We start from the raw sequence: 22,264 nt of genomic DNA, 5'->3' as shown, positions 1-22,264 counted from the left end.
TGATCGCAGTCAGCACGCTACCTCTACATCTACCTTCGGGATTAATATTAGACCTAAATAATTGTTATTGGTGTCAGTGTTAAGCATGAACATTATATCTGGATCTTGTTTGATGCGAGACGGTTATTCATTTAAATCAGAGAATAATGGTTGTTCTATTTATATGAGTAATATCTTTTATGGTCATGCACCTTTGAAGAGTGGTCTATTTTTGATGAATCTCGAGAGTAGTAATACACATATTCATAATGTTGAAGCCAAAAGATGCAGAGTTGATAATGAAAGTGCAACTTATTTGTGGCACTGTCATTTAGGTCATATCGGTGTAAAGCGCATGAAGAAACTCCATACTGATGGACTTTTGGAGCCACTTGATTATGAATCACTTGGTACTTGCGAACCGTGCCTCATGGGCAAGATGACGAAAACACCGTTCTCCGGTACTATGGAGAGAGCAACAGATTTGTTGGAAATCATACATACCGATGTATGTGGTCCGATGAATATTGAGGCTTGTGGCGGATATCGTTATTTTCTCACCTTCACAGATGACTTAAGCAGATATGGGTATATCTACTTAATGAAACACAAGTCTGAAACATTTGAAAAGTTCAAAGAATTTCAGAGTGAAGTTGAAAATCATCGTAACAAGAAAATAAAGTTTATACGATCTGATCGTGGAGGAGAATATTTGAGTTACGAGTTTGGTGTACATTTGAAAAATTGTGGAATAGTTTCGCAACTCACGCCACCCGGAAAACCACAGCGTAATGGTGTGTCCGAACGTCGTAATCGTACTTTACTAGATATGGTGCGATCTATGATGTCTCTTACTGATTTACCGCTATCGTTTTGGGGTTATGCTTTAGAGACGGCCGCATTGACGTTAAATAGGGCACCATCAAAATCCGTTGAGACGACGCCTTATGAACTGTGGTTTGGCAAGAAACCAAAGTTGTCATTTCTTAAAGTTTGGGGCTGCGATGCTTATGTGAAAAAGCTTCAACCTGATAAGCTCGAACCCAAATCGGAGAAATGTGTCTTCATAGGATACCCAAAGGAGACTGTTGGGTACACCTTCTATCACAGATCCGAAGGCAAGATATTTGTTGCTAAGAATGGATCCTTTCTAGAGAAGGAGTTTCTCTCGAAAGAAGTGAGTGGGAGGAAAGTAGAACTTGACGAGGTAACTGTACCTGCTCCCTTATTGGAAAATAGTACATCACAGAAAACCGTTTGTGCGACATCTATACCAATTAGTGAGGAAGCTAATGATGATGATCATGAAACTTGAGGACAAGATACTACTGAACCTCGTAGATCAACCAGAGCAAGATCCGCACCAGAGTGGTATGGTAATCCTATTCTGGAAATCATGCTACTAGATCATGATGAACCTACGAACTATGAAGAAGCGATGGTGAGCCTAGATTCCGCAAAATGGCTTGAAGCCATGAAATCTGAGATGGGATCCATGTATGAGAACAAAGTATGGACTTTGGTTGACTTGCCCGATAATCGGCAAGCAATTGAGAATAAATGGATCTTCAAGAAGAAGACTGACGCTGATGGTAATGTTACTGTCTACAAAGCTCGACTTGTCGCAAAAGGTTTTCGACAAGTTCAAGGGGTTGACTACGATGAGACCTTCTCACCCGTAGCGATGCTTAAGTCTGTCAGAATCATGTTGGCAATTGCCACATTTTATGATTATGAAATTTGGCAGATGGATGTCAAAACTGCATTCCTGAATGGATTTCTGGAAGAAGAGTTGTATATGATGCAACCGGGAGGTTTTGTCGATCCAAAGGGAGCTAACAAAGTGTGCAAGCTCCAGCAATCCATTCATGGACTGGTGCAAGCCTCTCGGAGTTGGAATAAACACTTTGATAGTGTGATCAAAGCATTTGGTTTTATACAGACTTTTGGAGAAGCCTGTATTTACAAGATAGTGAGTGGGAGCTCTGTAGCATTTCTGATATTATATGTGGATGACATATTACTGATTGGAAATAATATAGAATTTCTGGATAGCATAAAGAGATACTTGAATAAGAGTTTTTCAATGAAATACCTCGGTGAAGCTGCTTACATATTAGGCATAAAGATCTATAGAGATAGATCAAGACGCCTAATTGGACTTTCACAAAGCACATACCTTGACAAGATTTTGAAGAAGTTCAAAATGGATCAAGCAAAGAAAGGGTTCTTGCCTATGTTACAAGGTGTGAGATTGAGTAAGACTCAAAGCCCGACCACTGCAGAAGATAGAGAGAAAATGAAAGATGTTCCTTATGCTTCAACCATAGGCTCTATCATGTATGCAATGCTGTGTACCAGACCTAATGTGTGCCTTGCTATAAGTTTAGCAGGGAGGTACCAAAGTAATCCAGGAGTGGATCACTTGACAGCGGTCAAGAACATCCTGAAATACCTGAAAAGGACTAAGGATATGTTTCTCGTATATGGAGGTGACAAAGAGCTCACCGTAAAAGGTTACGTTGATGCAAGCTTTGACACTGATCCGGACGATTCTAAATCGCAAACCGGTTACGTGTTTACATTAAACGGTGGAGCTGTCAGTTGGTGCAGTTCTAAACAAAGCGTCGTAGCGGGATCTACATGTGAAGCGGAGTACATAGCTGCTTCGGAAGCAGCGAACGAAGGAGTCTGGATGAAGGAGTTCATATCCGATCTAGGTGTCATACCTAGTGCATCGGGTCCAATGAAAATCTTTTGTGACAATACTGGTGCAATTGCCTTGGCAAAGGAATCCAGATTTCACAAGAGGACCAAACACATCAAGAGACGCTTCAATTCCATCCGGGATCTAGTTCAGGTGGGAGACATAGAGATTTGCAAGATACATACAGATCTGAATGTGGCAGACCCGTTGACTAAGCCTCTTCCACGAGCAAAACATGATCAGCACCAAGACTCCATGGGTGTTAGAATCATTACAGTGTAATCTAGATTATTGACTCTAGTGCAAGTGGGAGACTGAAGGAAATATGCCCTAGAGGCAGTAATAAAGTTATTATTTATTTCCTTATAATCATGATAAATTTTTATTATTCATGCTAGAATTGTATTAACTGGGAACATAATACATGTGTGAATACATAGACAAACAAAGTGTCACTAGTATGCCTCTACTTGACTAGCTCGTTAATCAAAGATGGTTATGTTTCCTAACCATGAACAAAGAGTTGTTATTTGATTAACGAGGTCACATAATTAGTTGAATGATCTGATTGACATGACCCATTCCATTAGCTTAGCACACGATCGTTTAGTATGTTGCTATTGCTTTCTTCATGACTTATACATGTTCCTATAACTATGAGATTATGCAAATCCTATTTACCAGAGGAACACTTTGGGTACTACCAAACGTCACAATGTAACTGGGTGATTATAAAGGAGTACTACAGGTGTCTCCAAAGGTACATGTTGGGTTGGCGTATTTCGAGATTAGGTTTTGTCACTTCGATTTTCGGAGAGGTATCTCTGGGCCCTCTCGGTAATGCACATCACTTAAGCCTTGCAAGCATTGCAACTAAATGAGTTAGTTGCGGGATGATGTATTACAGAACGAGTAAAGAGACTTGCTGGTAATGATATTGAACTAGGTATTGGATACCGACGATCGAATCTCGGGCAAGTAACATACCGATGACAAAGGGAACAACGTATGTTGTTATGCGGTCTAATGATAAAGATCTTCGTAGAATATGTAGGAGCCAATATGGGCATCCAGGTCCCGCTATTGGTTATTGACCGGAGACATGTCTCGGTCATGTCTACATTGTTCTCGAACCCGTAGGGTCCGCACGCTTAAGGTTACGATGACAGTTATATTATGAGTTTATGCATTTTGATGTACCGAAGGTTGTTCGGAGTCCTGGATGTGATCACAGACATGACGAGGAGTCTCGAAATGGTCGAGACATAAAGATTGATATATTGGAAGCCTATGTTTGGATATCGGAAGTGTTCCGGGTGAAATCGGGATTTTACCGGAGTACCGGGAGGTTACCGGAACCCCCCGGAGCTATATGGGCCTTAGTGGGCTTTAGTGGAAAGGAGAAAGGGGCAGCCCAAGGTGGCTGTGCGCCTCCCCCTTCCCCTAGTCCTATTAGGACTAGGAGAGGTGGCCGGCCCCCTCTCTCTCTTTCCCCCCTCAAGGAGTCCTATTCCAACTAGGGTTGGGGGGGGGGAATCCTACTCCTAGAGGGAGTAGGACTCTCCTGGCGCGCCTCCTGTGGCCGGCCAGCCTCCCCCCTCTAGTCCTTTATATACTGAGGTAGAGGCACCCTAGAACACATAAGCTGATCGACGTGATCTATTCGTTAGCCGTGTGCGGTGCCCCCAGCCACCATATTCCTCGATAATACTGTAGCGGAGTTTAGGCGAAGCCCTGCTACTATAGTTCAAGATCGTCACCACGCCGTCGTGCTGTCGGAACTCTTCCCCGACACTTTGCTGGATCGGAGTCCGGGGATCGTCATCGAGCTGAACGTGTGCTCGAACTCGGAGGTGCCGTAGTTTCGGTGCTTGTTCGGTTGGATCGTAAAGACATACGACTACTTCCTCTACGTTGTGTCAATGCTTCCACAGTTGGTCTGCGTGGGTACGTAGACAACACTCTCCCCTCTCGTTGCTATGCATCACCATGATCTTGCGTGTGCGTAGGAAATTTTTGAAATTACTACGTTCCCCAACAGTAGTTCCATTTTCGACCATGAATAAAACTTCCAAAATGATGTTAACCCTGTTTGAAAAGGCCGCGTTAATATAAATGCTCTGCCTATGAAAGTTGCAGTTTCTTATCTGAAACTGAACTTGCAGTTTCTTATCTGAAACTGAAACTTGCAGTTTCTTCTCGGAGAATCGCATTGTCTGCACTTTTATACTCCTATGAAACTACATTTTTGAAGTGCTAAAAATAGATCTCTAGAATTCATAAAATACTTCATATGCTCAATACTGCAAATCTGAAATTCAAAAGACATTCATATCTAAAAGTACTCTCCAAATACACAACACAAAACACAATTCACAACCTGCAAATACTAACAACCCTAAGCTCCTCCTGACAATTCACAACATGCCCGACTATTGGGCTGGGGAGGGGGGCAGCCCCCTCCTATTCCTCGGCGGCAGATAGCCGCCCCGTGAGACAATGTGAACGGCGAGGGAGACGATGGCGGGGAAGCGTCGTCGAGCCAACTGCTTTTCTCCTCTTGCAGTTGGGTTCGGTCGACGAAGACTCCACCGGCTCGCTCTGGCAGGACACCCTCACAAATGGCACCCTGTAGATGCTCGATCCTTCAATCTCTGGTGGATGCTCCATCTGGGACCGATACTCCCACCACCACTCCCTCACGATCGGATTCGGTGAATCTGTTTGCTCCATGGCCCAGAGGAGCAGCTCTATGTACTCCGGCGCGACTCCCTCCGGGAGTATCGCCGCCTTTTCGCTCTGTTGCAGATATTTGGCCATGGATGTCGCCGTCGCCACTAGTTGGTCCTTGTTGTCAAACCAAGACTGTATTTCCAACATCCTAGCTAGCTTCACAGGGTCGCCGTCTGCGATCCTCACGTATCAGTTGTACTCCTCCATCGATCTGCTTCTCCACAGCACCTTCACTCGCCGGCGGTGGTTTTTGAATGGAAGAGGAGAGGAGCAGCGCTGGTTTTGGATTAGAACGGGAGAGGAGCGACGCTGGTTTTGGACTGAAACAGGAGAGGAGGGGCAGTGGTTTTGAAATGGAAGAGTAGAGGAGCGGCGCTGCATTTAGATTGGAACAGGAGAGGAGCGGCGGTGGTTTAAGAGGAGAAGAGCGGAAGAGCAGCGCTGGTCTTGGAAGTATTTTTTTGTTGTTTTGCGTATTTTCGGTCAAAGTTTGACCATGTACTGTATTTGACAAGCAAAATGTGAATGCATGTCACCAAAAATTGTATCGTTTGGTTCGTATCTGAATGTACTTTCAAATTATATTATTTTTGCAACATATAACATGTATTTTATGTGCGAAAATCATGGTAAATTATGACCCAGAATAAAAGGGAGACTAGTTAATGTGGGGTCGCTTTCTTAATTGAAGGGTAAATTGATTTTGATTTTGATCCAGTCATAGCACGCCGACCCTCTCGTCCAATTCTAAATTGCTGCCACACGCTCCTCTCCCTCTTCTCCATTGCAAAACCACCTCCTCTCCTCTCCATCATCTCCATTCCAAAACCACCGTCTCGCCTCTCCCTCTTCTGATCTTCTCCATTGCAAAACCACCTCGCACTCTGCATATATGCCGATTCCATACATGCATTTGTGCAGTTCCTCCAAAATGCAGCTGAATAACCCTGTTTGCACAGATAATGAAAAAGCGTGATTACATTATAATGGCACTAGTTGATGAAACACACAAAATAAATAGAAGAAAATATTGTGATAGTATCATAGTATGCCATGCTGCGAGGGCGAGATGGGCCCTGCGACGCCTCATACGGTACGCCTCATACTGGACACCGTCCTGAGTCTCCCAGATACACCTTCTACCAGTGATGAACATCAGTGTACAGCGGTAGTACAAGGAGGCGCCTTGAGACATTCAAATCTCTATTTTTGTACATATCAACTAAAATTAAGCACCCTAGTTTGCATAAACGCTTAAACATTAACAATGGGACTAGTTGATGAAACATACATTAACAAAGAGAAGCACTTACTTTATCTACATTGGAAATGAAATGATAGAGATGACACTCGCTCTATTTTAACTGTATTATTACTTCATTTTATCAGTGACACTAGGGTTGAGCAGGTGGCAAACGAGGTGTACCGTGCATCGCAAGGATGGAGGTCGGCGGTGCTTAGACTGGGATGCCGAAGCTGGCTCTTTCAGTCACCAACATGGATGATTCAATTCATGGGACCTTTTGGTGCAATTAACCTAAAATGAAGCAATGTCCCGTGAGCTAGCAGCTTCTTCATTTTTTTTAAGAAAAGGGCTCCAGCCCCGGTTCCATTTCCATCAGAAAACAAAACCCACAGAGCTTCTTCTTCATTAGTTGCAATAAAATTGAGCAACATCAAGGTTGGTTGTGAAGCTCCTGGAATGCTCAACTATAATTTGGATATCATTTGTGCAGTTCAACTAAGATCAAGCGTGAAATGTATATCTCTGTTTGCACAAAAAAGGTGGAAAGGAGGGTGACTAACAAGTGATGAAACATGCATCAAATGAAAAGAAGCATGTTCCTTATCTGAATGGAAATCCTACAAGGACAGTAGCAATTTATAAAGCACTGGCATTGCTAGATATTAGTGTGGGCATTAGGATTAACTATGACAACCGTTAAATACGACATTACTTTGGGCACGAGAGAGTAGGCGGACCAGGATAGTTGCATTTCTAACGAAAAGAACCAACTTATCTTAATGGGAAATTTTAGCAGGACATGTAAAGAAGTGCCATTGATTCATATTACTGGAGGCATTACATTGAAAACAACATTGGTTTAACGTGTCCTTACTTTTAACAGTGCGACTGCTACATTTTACCAGTGGCATTACATAAGAGTGGCTCGGGGCAACAAACATCAGAATAGGATATCTGGGTTGGTCCCATTTTTGTTCGGTATAGCCACCTTATACCGTGTGAGACTAGCAAATCTAGTGCTGGACTTACTCTGTTGACTTGTCCCCCAGTCCCCACTTTCTTTCCTTTTCAACCAATAGATCGGGTTTATATTGAGTTTGTACTGCGTTTCCCTTTATTTCCCTATTAGAGCTAGAGACTAGTTGGATAGCCAGTCTCTGCTACTTTTCGCCCCCATTATTTCCTCTTTCGACCAAGTCCTAGGTTCAGGTAACAAATCCTCCCCCACCCCCACCCCCTTTCTTCCTTGTTTGAACCAAGTAGTACTAGATTCGAGTGCATGAACTAGTTTTACCTCTTAAACGTAAAAAAATTAGGTGGTTTTCGAACAGGCGATCGATCCTATCTACGAGGGGGCCTGAGAAATAGTAAAAGATACAAATGCAGCAATGTCTAGAGCTCGGGAAGTAGAGCAAGGCTGGTTTCGAAGGAAGTTATACCTGATGGTCGCCGGGATGTCGCTAGGTGGGCGGCGGGAGGCCGGATCTGCCCACACTACGACAGCAAGGAAGAAGGGGTCGGAGGCCCTCCCTCACCGGCGGTGCTTGGGAGAGAACGGCAAGGCAGGCTGATCGGGACGCGCCCAACAGTGGGTAAGAGCTGTCGCCGAGGACGACCGCGTGAACATTGCACCTTCTCACCTTCCCCGGCGGAGAGGATCCAGCTGGATCTGTGACTAGCGTGAGCAGAGAGAGAGAGTGTGGCCACCGTTGTCGTGTTTAGATCTGGAGAGGCTGAGACAGTGTGAAGAGAGCAACACTAGCAAGCAAGCGCGGAGGCTCCTGCCTATATAGTGGAGTAGTACTAGTTTTCTTTTGTCTACCGGAGCCGGCTTGACCTCGTCAATGACTGTCGAGAAGTCTTCATGCATGTGGCCCAGAGGCGCAGTTGTCGTCATTTTGATCAGAAGCGCCGGATTATAACATATAACATGAAAAAATTCCACATGACAAGAAATCATAACCTCACTGCCCAAAGGAGACAACATGAATTCCGACGGACAAACTAAACGAGGAACAAAGCTTAAATTAAAGATAAACTCGTAGAAAAGGGGTCCGTCGATAGATGTCCTAATTAACATAGCCGGCTTGACCTAGATGGTAGCCGAGTAGTCACTGTTCGTGCATGTGCTCCCAATGACTAGCCCAACTCAGTTGTCACTGTTTAACCCTCGCAGTGATCCGAAGCACATCTATCTATCTATCTATCTATCTATATCTATCTATCTATCTATGTATATCTATCTATCTATCTATCTATCTATCTATCTATCTATACCTATACTAATTACAGACTCCCAAGAAATTACCACATTAATTAGAATTTACGAGCCGTTAATCCGGTGGGATCGGATTATAACGGTTTAGATTAACCCATGTATTTATACCTATAATAATTACAGACTCCCAAGAAATTACCACATTAATTAGAATTTACGAGCCGTTAATCCGGTGGGACCGGATTATAACGGTTTAGATTAACCCATGTATTTTTTCAGCTTAAACATTATATCTTTGAAATTATACTTGAAAAATAGCCATCTATGCCATCACGTTATTCAGAGGTATCTTTTTTTACCACTCAGAAATATCTACACTTCAAATAAATACATGGTTTCTTAGAAGAAAAATACACTTCAAAGAAAAGATCGCTGGCTTACACAATGTAACGAATTTTATGGTGCACGCTCCTTTTTCTTGGAGGGTGGTGCAATCTAAAACCATTTCTTCCTCCTCTAATCAAAGCAATCTCTATCTCTTCAGAACAAAAAACAATCTCTGCCTCTTTCGAAGAAAAACCAATCTCTATCTACTCTTCTACTCGAAGGTCTCTTCCTCTTTAGTACTCCACGACTTTCTTCTTCTTCTGCATCTCCATGATCTCTCTCTCTCTCTCTCTCTAATGAAAAACAAATTCATGGGGGCATGGATTTGGTGTGCTCATGCCTGCAAAGAAAATCTCCTCCTAAAAAATTAAGTAATACCCTCCTCTTCGACGACCAGCCATGGAGCTTTCAAAAAGGAAAAAAAAGGAAGATGATCTATCATGGAGGAAATTCTATCCAGCAGCCGTACGACCTCAGAATTCTGTCCTCGATAGATACGTTTCGCAACTGCAAGCTGGAGAAGCTGCCTGTGCCGGTCCATGGCCTCTATGCCTGGGTCGATTTCCTCCTAAACTATAGCGGGCAGCAGCCAGTTGCTTTATCTCTTCTCTTTGGAATCAGGTTTGTACGTTGCTCAACCAGTTTATTTACTGTGTGTGTCCTCCTACACTGTAGCGGGCAGCAGCCAGTTGTGTTATCTCTTCTCTTTGGAATCAGGTTCGTTGCACAACCAGTTTATTTACTGCGTGTGTTGTGTAGCTGGCTGCCTCCACCGATGGTCCTCTACGATTGATTTTTCAAGAAAACTGCCAATGCCTGGTTTTATTCCATTCCATCAAGTACGTACTAAGTAATCTATTCTCTAACCCTACAAATAAACTAATTATCAATGTGCTGCTAATAGCTGATGCTTAGTTCCATAGACATTGCACATACATGTATAGAGATTATAATCTGGACGTGTGTACCCTATAGGTGCAGATGCCAAAAGTAATGAACCGTCTTTCCAAAAATCTAGGTTGCTCTTACTGGAAAAACATAATCTAATTTGAGTTGAGTGCAATTCATTTAGGGATTGGTCAGCAGATCAGGTTGCGAAGTGCTGCAGGGACGAGAAACTGTTGTTGGGAACTGGGAAGGGTAGCGGTAAGGGCATTCGGGTTGGGCAGGTAGGTGTTATTGGCCATGTAGTTTTTGCCGTAACCGCAGAGCTGCACCATGTTGTATTCTTGATGCCTTTTCTTGCGAATCATCGGTACACACAAATACAATTTTGTTGTAATTAATTAATTGAAAGTTTTATCGGTCTGTATAGAATCAGATTATGTGCTACACTGAGGTTAGACTTGGAGTTAATGTAGCACCAGGGATGTATACATTCATATTTCGTTCATTTTCTTTATGTGTGTTGTCTATTGATTCCATATGCAGTTTTTGTTTAACTGTAGACTTGGGCGAATTTGATCGGGAGCCAATGGATTGGTTAGAATCTCTTATCAGAAGTGCTGATTTTGTTTGTTGATTTGGCACATACAAGTTTACTTGAGACAATATTCATGCCATCAATCTCATACATAAAGCATGAACGAGGGAATCCGCAACAAATCATTAACAGTTATTTATTGATCTGGCTTTTGTCACACAGAAAAGTTTATCAATCAATGGGCTGGATCGTCTACTTACTTGGCACACCACGATCCACTAGCAGCACTGCAGAGTCCTTCCACCGATTGCTCTTCTTCTTCTCATCGTGATATATGCAGTATGCCGCGAGCATGCAACATGGCCTCTCAGTGCAGTACCAAATAACTTACATGCAAATGTTTGTTTCCAATTAATTTTTATGCTCCTGAATGATAGCCTTTCAAGTGTAGTATGTATCACTATGTACCTACAACACCAGCCAGCATGCAACCACACATGCATGGAACGACCAAGAGTGGATGGACCATGTATTCGAAATTGAAAGGTTGCCTTTTCCTTGAATCTGCGGCTTCAAGTCATTGGATGAGACCATCTGCATCGTGTTGTTTCCTGGAGATCAGAAATTGCCTTTGTTTCATGGATTTATAGCCCAAGAGCCGGCAGTAGTGAACGAGGAGCAGGTGCCACATATAGGGATGATGGCTTCATCCATTAGAAATAAGGACTAGATGTGCTCTTGATTTAATTGGAACTTGGAAGTGATCTTCTTGATTGTGCCGGCATGTCCAGATACTGAAAGGTTGTCTTTTCCTTGGATCTGCTGCTTCATGTGATTGGAATAGAACCATGTGTGTCGTGTTGTTTCCTGGAGATCAGAGTTTTGCATTGCTTTGTTTCGTGCAGTTTGTAGCGCAAGAGGCAGCAGTAGTGAATGAGGAGCATGTGCGAGATATAGAGACGATGGCTTCATACATTACAAATCAAGAGTAGATGTGTTCTGGATTTCATTAGAACTTAGAAGTGGTCTTCCTGATTTTGCTTGCAGTTCTAACCAAAGCTTCTCCCCTATCATGCAGGTTGACACGGAAATCCACCCAATCCAGGACCATGAGCGGAGGCACAGAGGGATTGTCATCCGCTTCATCCAAGCAACACATACAAATTTTTCATGTAGGATATATGTATGACTGAATAAACATCTTTTAATAACTTAATTAGCAAATGATGTCACATCATTATGAGAATCGGTCTGCGGAAATAGAATAAGTCATAGATGTATTTTATTTGTAGTTTTCTTTATGTTGATCTAAACATGATAGAATAGCAGAAATCCATTTTAGTTTGACAGAAGCATAATTACTTATTTCGTGCACTATTTTTTGCAAATTTATCAAAATAAGTATATCACGAATTGACACGCGAAATGCATGCTGGCACAAACATGATGTATACCTAATTTATATAAAATTGATAAGCAAGAGTTAGCTATGTCGATATGCTAAATTTGTGTGAGAATCACCTTCCATTCCTTAATCACATGCATCCATAACCAAATCATGTGGAGTGTCCTAACAAAAAAATCATAATAATTCTTGACACCCTCATATATTAGAAGGATTTGTCAGCCATATGCATTCATCGAACTTATGGTATGTTGTCATCAGCATGTTTGTTTCTTTCTTACTAATCTTTCATTAATTTAATTTCCACAATGTATATTTCGCAGTCATGGGGAATTTACCAAGATTGACGTAGCTACAGTTCATAGTGTCGTCCGTGGTTTAATATTCTTATGATGTTCATACCATTGAACCTCATAATTTCTTGATAGGAATTTTCTTGGTTAATTTCATTTCATGAATGATACCTACATGAAAAACCAAATATAGAATGGAAGTGCTCACATATCTAGCACTAGGAAGCAAGGTAATCTGAGCTTACAAACTTGGCAATTTAAGCCAACTCTGAAAACAAAGAAACATACCTCCTTTCGAATATTGTAGTAACTATTGATTACTAAATTGTCTATGCAATGTAAAGGCATGCAATCCCTACATAACTAGGATACAATATTGACAAAAATACTATGAAATTACATAGAAATGAAAATAAATTTATATGTTCATTTAAACTATGTTGATACCAAAATTTGAATTTTCCAATTCTGTTTATCTATATAATGTATAGGCATGGAATTGCCACATAAGTAGGATAAAATATGGACTAAATAGTATGAAATCACACTGAAATTAAATAAAATGTATATGTTCATCTAAATTATATTAGTACCAAATTTTAGAATTTCAAACTATAATTGGTTCCATATGTGTTGGACGCTAAACAATATCCAAAAGCTAAAAAGTTTGAAATTTAAAATGTCTACCATTTAAAATAACTAAACCGTGCGAATGCACGGGTTGGCGACTAGTGACACCTAATTTTGCGAGATGACAAGAAACCTTTTTTTAGATTTCTCACCACAACTACAGCCATGTACAACACAGCCTGCACGATATGTAGACGATAGCCAATCCAGGCGTGTCTGCTGGAGTCTGGTCACATGCATGGACGAACTGATCTTTCGTGTCTTGCAGAGATCGTCCAGGCACCAACGTAGTACAACAGTTCTCTAGTACTATCGCTCGTCTCCCTCTTCTATTAAGTCACCCGACTTGCGGGGCCGAGGAGTGTGCCTATGGTCGGTTCTCAATTGTCGTCCCACATGTGTGTCAAACGCAATATGAGGCGCGTTCCATTCGGAGACCAGCGTGCCAGACCGACCGGCCATCTGGGGTGCGACGCGAACGCGACGGGCGTGCTGTATACTCCGTACATGTGTACCGCCGTTTTCTAGATGCTTTGCTCCATGGCGCAGGCGCAATCCATGGATACAAAATTAGTATACTATATACTATTTAAAAGTCAAGGGTGGGGCTTTTCCTGCGTGGTAGGCGGCGGGGCAGTTCCGCCTAGTCGGTTCGACAGAGACGCGAGAAGACGAGGGAGTAGGCTGCTGCAAACGTAGGGCTGTGTGATTTGACAGCGAGTTACTGCTGGACAGGTGGGGCCCCGTGATTTGACTTGCCATTATCATTTTAACTGCGGCGCTACGACCGGCGTGAGTCTCCCGATTCCTGACCACCTCCATTACGAAGAAAGAGATAGAGAGGAGTAAAAAATACACTTATAGCCAACCTTATAGCCAACCTTGTTGTAGTATGAGTGACTAAGTGATGATTATGTATGACATGCCAACATCAGATAGCCTAACGCACCATGTTAAATCTCCAAGGGCGCGACCGCGCAAGCGACGTGACGGTCGTGGTAGGCGCGACCATGATACGAGCTGCTGGCAGCCCTTGGATCTAAGATCAAACGGTCGCATGCTAAGTTGCTGAAAATTTGCAGAATAACCCTCCAGGATAGGATATTCACCCATAGGTCTAGAATCACGCCATGCAATCGTTCGATCTCAGATCCAAGGGCTCTCGGAAGCCCGTATCATGGGAGAATGGAAAGCCACTACCCTGCCGTTCGCACGCTGGCAGTTCGCTCCTACTCGTCCCCGCACGTCCTTCAATACTATGGCGGTTCGCTCCTAGTCGTCCCATCCATTCACATTACGACAATTCCACTAATCCTAACCCTCCTCCCAAATCCATGGCGTCCCAAATCTCCACGACCGGCGGTGAGTACAAGGTTAGAACCATCACCGGCGATGAGTTCGACATCATCTACACCCGTTCTTCCGCGACGGTGAAAGGATGCCTTTCTCGCTTCCGACGCATGTTCGAAAACTCAGATGATGAGTGGGTCACTGGGCTAGATGTTGAGTACACCACAATCCTGGGACCAGAGAAGGATCTAAAGGACGAAGAGAGGAAGAAGCCCGCCGTGATCCAGGTTTGCGTACGTAACGTTTGCTTGGTCTACCACATATGCCATGCCGACGTTGAGTGCCAGGATTTTAAGAACTTCCTCAAGGACAAAACAGTGAAATTTGTTACTATAGACTTTAAGAACGACAGGGATGTCCTGCGTCAGATAGGTCTCATTGTAGGCAACCCCTTCGACCTGCAGAAGAATCGGCTGGTGTCCTCTCGTCAGCCTTCAATGCTGACCCTGGCAGGAGCCATGGTTCATCCTTCATACGGTAAACTGGAGAAACCTCCATACACGTTTCATCGTCATGCATGGCAGCGGAATGTACTATATACAGACCACATCCACTATGCTGCAATGGATGGCTACCTTTGCTTTAATATCTACAAGGGTTGGATGAAGAGCAACATCCAAGTGTGCGGTTCAAGCAAAGAAGTATCGGCCAAGAGGAAGAGGGACAAGCACGAAGTTGAGGACGTGGACGAGGACTCCAAGTAAGGTGGCGGTGTCGTTGCTCATGGTGGTTCTAATGCAGTGCCTACCGGAATAGTTGCAAAGTTTAATTTCAGGTGTGCTTAATTTAATTTGAGGGGTGTGTTGTGTTGAGCCCCCAACAGAACTATGTTATGTTTCTTCTCATTACTTTAACTCTTTAGTACGTACATACTAGTATTTCTTACATTTCATCTTTTAGTTGGTATAGTACTACCACTCGTTTCTTCACATTATATACATACAATATACATGGCCAACATCATATAGCCAGCAGTTTAGTTGTCAAAGAATTTCAGGGTGCTTAGTTTTATCAAAGAATTCCAGGATGCTTAGAGGGTGCTTGGATCTAAGGGACTTATTTTAGTCTGACTAAAAATAGTCTCTTTAAGAGGCTAAAATTCCAAGCACCCCTGACTAAAGAGGGGCTAAAACTAGTCTTGAGACTAAATTTTTTTAGTCAGGGGTACCCTTACTAAAATATGGATTAGTCCTCTCTCTACTCATTTAACTCCTCTTTTTTAACACAGGCGAGTTCTGGATTGGAGGGTTTGGAGGATAATAAATGCTCATTAACTTGATTTTAGCCTTTTTAGTATTTGGATCCAAGCATGGGTGAGGCTAGCATGTTTTAGTCCCACTACTTTTAGTCATGGGACTAAAACGTATCCAAGCACCCTCTTAGTTTTATTTGAGGGGTGGGTTGTGCTGGACACCATTATTGTGACTAGACTTTTTAATAGTACTATATGCATAATTTGGCGACGAGCGCTCTCTATATGTACCACCTTTTTTTAATTTCAAGTTTTGCTCCATGGCGCAATCCATCAATACTACTGCTGTACAAAAGTATACATTTTTTAAAAGGCTAGAGTGCGGGGCAGTCTAGCTTGGTCGGTTTCACGAGAGGCGAGGGCCTTTGTGATTTGACGGCTCATTACTGCTGGAAGGCTGGGCCTTGGGATTTGACTGCTCGTATAAATGCGCCGACGACCTGATCGAGGAGGAGCAAAGAACCGTGCGGTATACTCAAGTTTTCCACTGGAGTAGTACTGTGACGGAGGAGCACAAAAGACGGCAGCCCAGTGCCATATGGCGATAAAAAATGATCTAATTTGCTAGTCATCTCATTGTTAGCATTGTTCTATTCATTCCCTCAAAAAAACCATTATTCTATTCATGCCTCGCAGAGAACGTGACACGTGCGGCGAAACACCCCAAGCAAAAGATGAAACACAGAAGCAAAAGAAGAAGGAAGATTATCACCCCAAATGATCTAATTCACCACAGAGTCGTAACTGCTTCTTTATCGCCTCCACGACCTCCATCTTCTTGCGCGTCTCCTCCGCCATCTTCTTCATTCTGTCCATGACGCGGGATTTCTCGACGCGAGCCTTCATCATCTGTTCCACGGCCGCATTACGTACCTTGACAGGAGCCGGGTGCTCGATGCGGAGCTTCGCCAACTCCTCCTTCTGTTCCATGACGAGGGCCTGCAGCATCTTCATCGAGGAACTACTATTCTCATGCAGCTTCTTCCAGCCGGTGTTCTTCTCCTTCAATAGGTCGATCTCGTGGCAGAGCTTCGCCTTGTCCTCCTGAAGTCGCAGGATTTCTCTGGTCGCCTTCTTCTCCGAGGCAATGCTCTTCTTCAGCAGCATCACCAAGCTGGCGGTCAACTCCCCCTGCTGATTGAGCTCAGCGGGCATGTCGTCGAGGCTCTCCTTCAGCAACTCCATCAAGCCTTGGATGAACTCCTTCTGCTTATTGAGGTGCTTATTGAGCTGATCGGGCATGCCGTCGAGGGATAACGACTCCAGCTCCGCCGGCTCGGCATGTTCGCCTCCGCGGCTAGCGCGCTCCTGGGAGCCATCGCCTGCCCGTGAGAGATCTTTCAAGGTCTCTACGTGGCAGCGAGCCCTCTCTTTTTTTTCTGCAGCCTTGGTTGCCGCTCCCTTGTAACGAGTAGTTCTCGACCTAGAGCTTTGCTCACCGGCCATGGCAACGACGGACGAAGAAGAAGCACTTATGAGGAGGAAAGGTAGAGTAATTTTCGGTTAGGTAGTTCCCCTTTTTATAACCTAAGTACTAGCACTAGTACTAATACCTGCATAGTGGGAACACGTTCAGGTTTGGTACGTACTAGTAGGTGTGAGCAGGCTTTTGAATGTGATGGGAACAAAGTAAAGATTAATTGATGGTTTTGGTTTCGAGGCCCGAAACGGCCCCCGATGAGTTTAGCGGAACATAAATTTCAAGTACTACACTGATCAAATGCATAAATATTATGTTACTGTCAAAAATTGGCACAAAATATGAAGGAGACCAATGGAAATACTACTAGCAACCCACGATTTAACTACTCGCATGCGCGCAGTGGAGTAATAATGTCTTTCTTCCGCCCTCACGTCCACTCAATTTGCATGCGCTGTATTAATTGACCATCAATGAAGTGAACGACTTTACACGCGTCAAATTATCACATGGGGTGGATCTTGGTACAAAATTGCGTCCGCCCGTGTACCCGCTTGTGCGTGCGAGGGAATGAGTGCGTGCGTGGCGTGCGTACACATCTTCGCTTCGTGCATGTACCGCCAGTATGGCTCAGGGAGGACGAGTACATTCTTCTGGAACCAGCAGCACGTCACTTTGATCAATCCACGCAAGGAGGTCGCGACAACGCCTCCACATGTGCCATGTGGCTTCATCAACTGTAAGAGAAACACTGTGTAGCGTGCCATTGGTATTCTAATTTACGTGTTTTGCACATACTCGAAGTACTAGTAAGGTACACGTGCATTGCACGCATCAGATTTTGCAACCAAATTATGAATAAATACCACACTATAGCATGTAAGCTCTGAGTCCTATATGCCTGATGTAGCCCTTCGTTTAATTCTTATAGTTCATCTCATTCAAAATCAATTAGTTTTTATAAAAAAGCTAAGAACACGGGAATAGGAAAAACATGGGATTATAGTGGAATGTCGTCTTGAATCCTACAGGATTGTACGAGTGTTTGATTGTGAATAGAAAAAACGCAGAATTCTTTCAAAGAGGTTTGAGTGGGTGGGATGTTTCCTATGAAATCTAGTGCAAATGAATTATATGGAAAAATTCCTATGGTTTACAATCCTACGAATCAAACAACCAAGATAGGAAAAATTCCTAATGATTAGAATCCTCCAAAATTCCTTTGAGAATCCTTTGAATCAAAGAAGCCCTTAATCTATTTTATGATTCATGGAATTGTGCGTTGTAAAGCATAAAGTAAAAACAAATAATGGCAATTCAACTAGAAAAAAGTTTGGGCAGTTATGATATGAAAGATTCAAGAACAAAAGAGAACCACTATTGTTTTGAGGTTTGTGCATTATGCTTAAGTTCAACCATGGAGTCTGCTAGATTGTACATGTGGCAAAATCTAGTGGGGGGCTAGAAGACGGTGTGAGGGGCCGAGTGGAGGGAGACTATGAAGGAATGCACAAGTGCGAGATCGATATTTAGAGAGAGGGGGCGAACACGTGCGCTATTGCGCGCAGTGGCGGAGCCATGAAAAATAAATGAGCTAGGGGGCCAAGCATTGCTAATCCTTTTATGAGGAGGGTCAATTCATGAACTTAAACCATTTTAGCAGCAATTGTCTAATGATCACATTCATATTAGCCTCGATATATAGTGATGTTAGGGGGAGAGGGGGCAGGGCCCTTACTGCCCCCCTGTCTTCGCCATTGTGCACACGTCTGAGAGATGAAGCGGAAGGCATGCATGATGAGAGCGGGACGTTGGATATATAATTAATGTGGGTGTATTAGCTATATATGTTAATCCTATATAGAGAGGTATAAATTGATCGATGTGGACGTGGGAAAGAGGGTGAGACCTCACTGGATATATCGATTGATCGGTTTGTGTGGAAAACTATGAAAGACCTAGCTATATACACACATACATAGAGAAACATCGATCGTTGTGCATGCACTCATAAGAGATAAAGAATGCCCGATATGATGGAGAGGGGGATGTGTGTGGGTGTGTGCCTTCATGGGAGACCGACCTGAAGAAAAAGATTGCATGCATGCGATGGATAATGCCGACTGGTAGTGTGTGTGCATGCATGCAAGAGAGAAAGTTAGTGGTAAAATTATAAAGAGAAGACTACTGTGTGGGTGTAAAAGAATAGGTGAGGTCATAATCAATGTAAAGTTGAATTCAAATATTTGAATAAGAGATCCTGATGTTTGAAACCCATGCATGAATGAATATAACAGAGATCTGCGTGGTGTGGTTTAGAAACGAGCATGTTGTAATGTATACACATTGAACAAGGTCAGACTGATTTGAATTTGAGATACTGATGGCAGACATCATTTGGCCACGTCACATCCGTGCATGGACAGACTATTCTAATTGGAGATGATGGGCGGCTTTCGCATCACATATCTATATCTATACCCCTATATATATATATTATATTTTATATTTTTTTATATTGTGTGCGGGTAACTTTAACTTTGAAAGATGGTCGTTGGATGAGGCGAATCCGATGGTCCAAAGATGGCAAATTTGAGCACTACTGGCCATTGGATATCATCTAGATTCCACCAGATTTCGCCACATGTATAATCTAGAAGACTCCATGGTTGAACTTAAGCATAATGCACAAACATCAAAACACAAGCACTTCTTATTTGTTCTAGAATATTCCGTATCAGAATTGCCCAAATGTTTTTCTACATGATTTGCCATTATTTGGTTTTACTTTATGTCTTATGACGCACAATTCCATGAATCTTAAAATATATTAGCTTTCTTATAAAAACTAGATGATTTTGAATGAAATGAACTATAAAAATTAAACGAACATCTACATCATGCATATATGACTCAAAGCTTGCATGCTATAATGTGGCATTTATTCATAATTTGGTTGCCAAATCTCATGCATGCAATGCACATGTACCTTACTCTAGTCTAAATGGTGTTCGTGTGTGTGTTGTGCGTGTTGAGGCGCAAATTGTCTTTTTTTGTTACACGTTAAGCTTGTTCTTCCGAAATTTCAAGCCGTGCCTTGTTATGCCGAAAATTCAAGCTAATGTCTCTTTCTATCGTGCTGCGAAACTCCCACCTCTTCAACCCGCGCCTTGTTAGCCCAAAATATTTAAGATATATCTTTGTCTCGTTGTGCTCCGACAACTCACTCCATCTCAACCCGCGCCTTGCTATTACGAAATTACAATGCGCGCGAAAACTCCCACCTCCTGTGAAATCCCGACACGTGAAATGCCCGTGGTACCCCTAAACCGAAAGAACCGCCTCAAATCGGTGGGGGTACTTTCGTAACTTACCCCACATTTCGGACAAGCGCGTCTCTAAGCCATGGTTCCCCACATCCATCCCATCCGCCCACCCATTCGTACACCGAGGCCGCGAAAACCCGCGACGAAACCCCACACCCTGCTCCGTCCGCCACCCAGCCGGAGCCTCTTCCCCGACGACGTCGTCCACAGCAACACCTCGACGTCCCTCATCCACCGTACCAGATGAGGATCCGTCATCGATCTCATCATCCCGCCGGTTCAGCCAGCCCGTCCTCCACCTCCAGGGAGCTACCTTGATGTTCCCCTCGTCTTTCGCGCCACCTCCATTCCCACACCGCCGTCTTCACCCGCACCACCAGAAGAGCATCATCATCACGGTTTCCTCGGATGAAGCTGCGGCCTAATCGGCGCCACCAAAGAGGTTGTACACTAATCGCCATATTTTCTTCTTGATTCGATCTCACGGTGCTACCGGCGCTCAGTCCTGAGCTGACACAGCGCGACTCCATCCATGCCGGCATTGCCGGCCACTTCCTGCATGACGTCGCTCTCTCGGCGACGACGTCCACATTAGTACGAGCTGTTGCTGCTTTAGCTCTCGCTCTCGCTGCTGCTCTGCTCTTGCTCTCGGTCCCCTACCTGGTCTGCTGTTGCTATTGCTCTTGCTCGCGCTGCTGCTCTCGCTCTTGCTCTTACTTGTGATGCTGCTTCGATTTAGCTACACTTCAGTCGACTGAATCGACTTTTGGGTCAGTCGATTTTCAGGGAGGGGCTCGCTGGGGTGAAGGAAGAACCAGCCGCAGCGGGGAGGGGGGCTCGCCGGAGAGGTACCCCACTATCTATCTTAGGGTTCAGGATGGGGGCGGTGGTTGCCGGCGGTGGCGAGGCGTTGGCGGGGCGGTGGCGTGGGGATCGCCGGAGAAAAAGTTCGACACGGGGTGCCTAGAGGGATGGCCGGGGCGGCGGCGGACCGGCGGTGGGGAGTGCTTTCAGGGCGGGCGGCTGTGTGTCCGGTGGTGGCTGGCGGCTCAGGGGGGTGGAGGTTGAAGATGAACCGCAGGCCTTTGATTTCGTATCCAACGGTTGCAAAATCGACTGACCAGAGATGAAAAAATCAGTCGACCGACGTGTAGCCTCACCTTGCTAGTGCGTTCAGTTTCGACAACAAAATTCAGTTTTGACAGTTAAATTCAGTTTCGATAGTTAAGTTCAGTTTCGACAATTAAATTCAGTTTCGACAGTTAAGCTCAGAGATGAGCGGCTGATGTATTTTACATCTAGCACTTTGTGGTTATGTATTTTACGTCATGTATTGGAGATGCTATTAGAATTCCACTCAGGTTAACATTGTTCGTTGTCTCTCTTGTCCTGCTTCGGCCTCGGTGTCATACAACTCACCGGAGCTACTCCAACGACGAAACCCTCCATCACAGCGGAGCAGTACCTCGGGATCCATCTCCAGACGCCTAAGATCTTCTTCCCCTCCTCCGACGGCCAAGTCAGCCGGAGCATCCTCACCGGCCAACCGAATCACAGTGAGATCGACATGGCTTCGCCAAAGAGGTTGTACACTTGTTGCATCTCTTTTTTACTCTACATGTTATATATATTGTCCACTGAGCACTCGTAGTAATGGGAAATACGATTATTTTATCATACTATATGACAAGCAGTGAGGTACCAGGCAACTTAGCTATCCGTGATGGACTCTCTTGAACGCCATCATTATTTATCTCTGCGCGTTTGCGCTGTGCATTTGTCGATGGGCCTGGGAGTTGAGCTAGTATGGCAATGGCCTGGGTCCAAAGTAATAGAAGCAGCACAAAAACATTTTTTTAGTGTAGGATTTTCCTTGCTCAAGCCTGCCTACCAGA

Source organism: Triticum aestivum, chromosome 6A (assembly GCF_018294505.1).
Source record: "Triticum aestivum cultivar Chinese Spring chromosome 6A, IWGSC CS RefSeq v2.1, whole genome shotgun sequence".
NCBI classification, from domain to species: Eukaryota; Viridiplantae; Streptophyta; class Magnoliopsida; order Poales; family Poaceae; genus Triticum; species Triticum aestivum.
Note: the sequence above shows the minus strand (reverse complement) of the source record.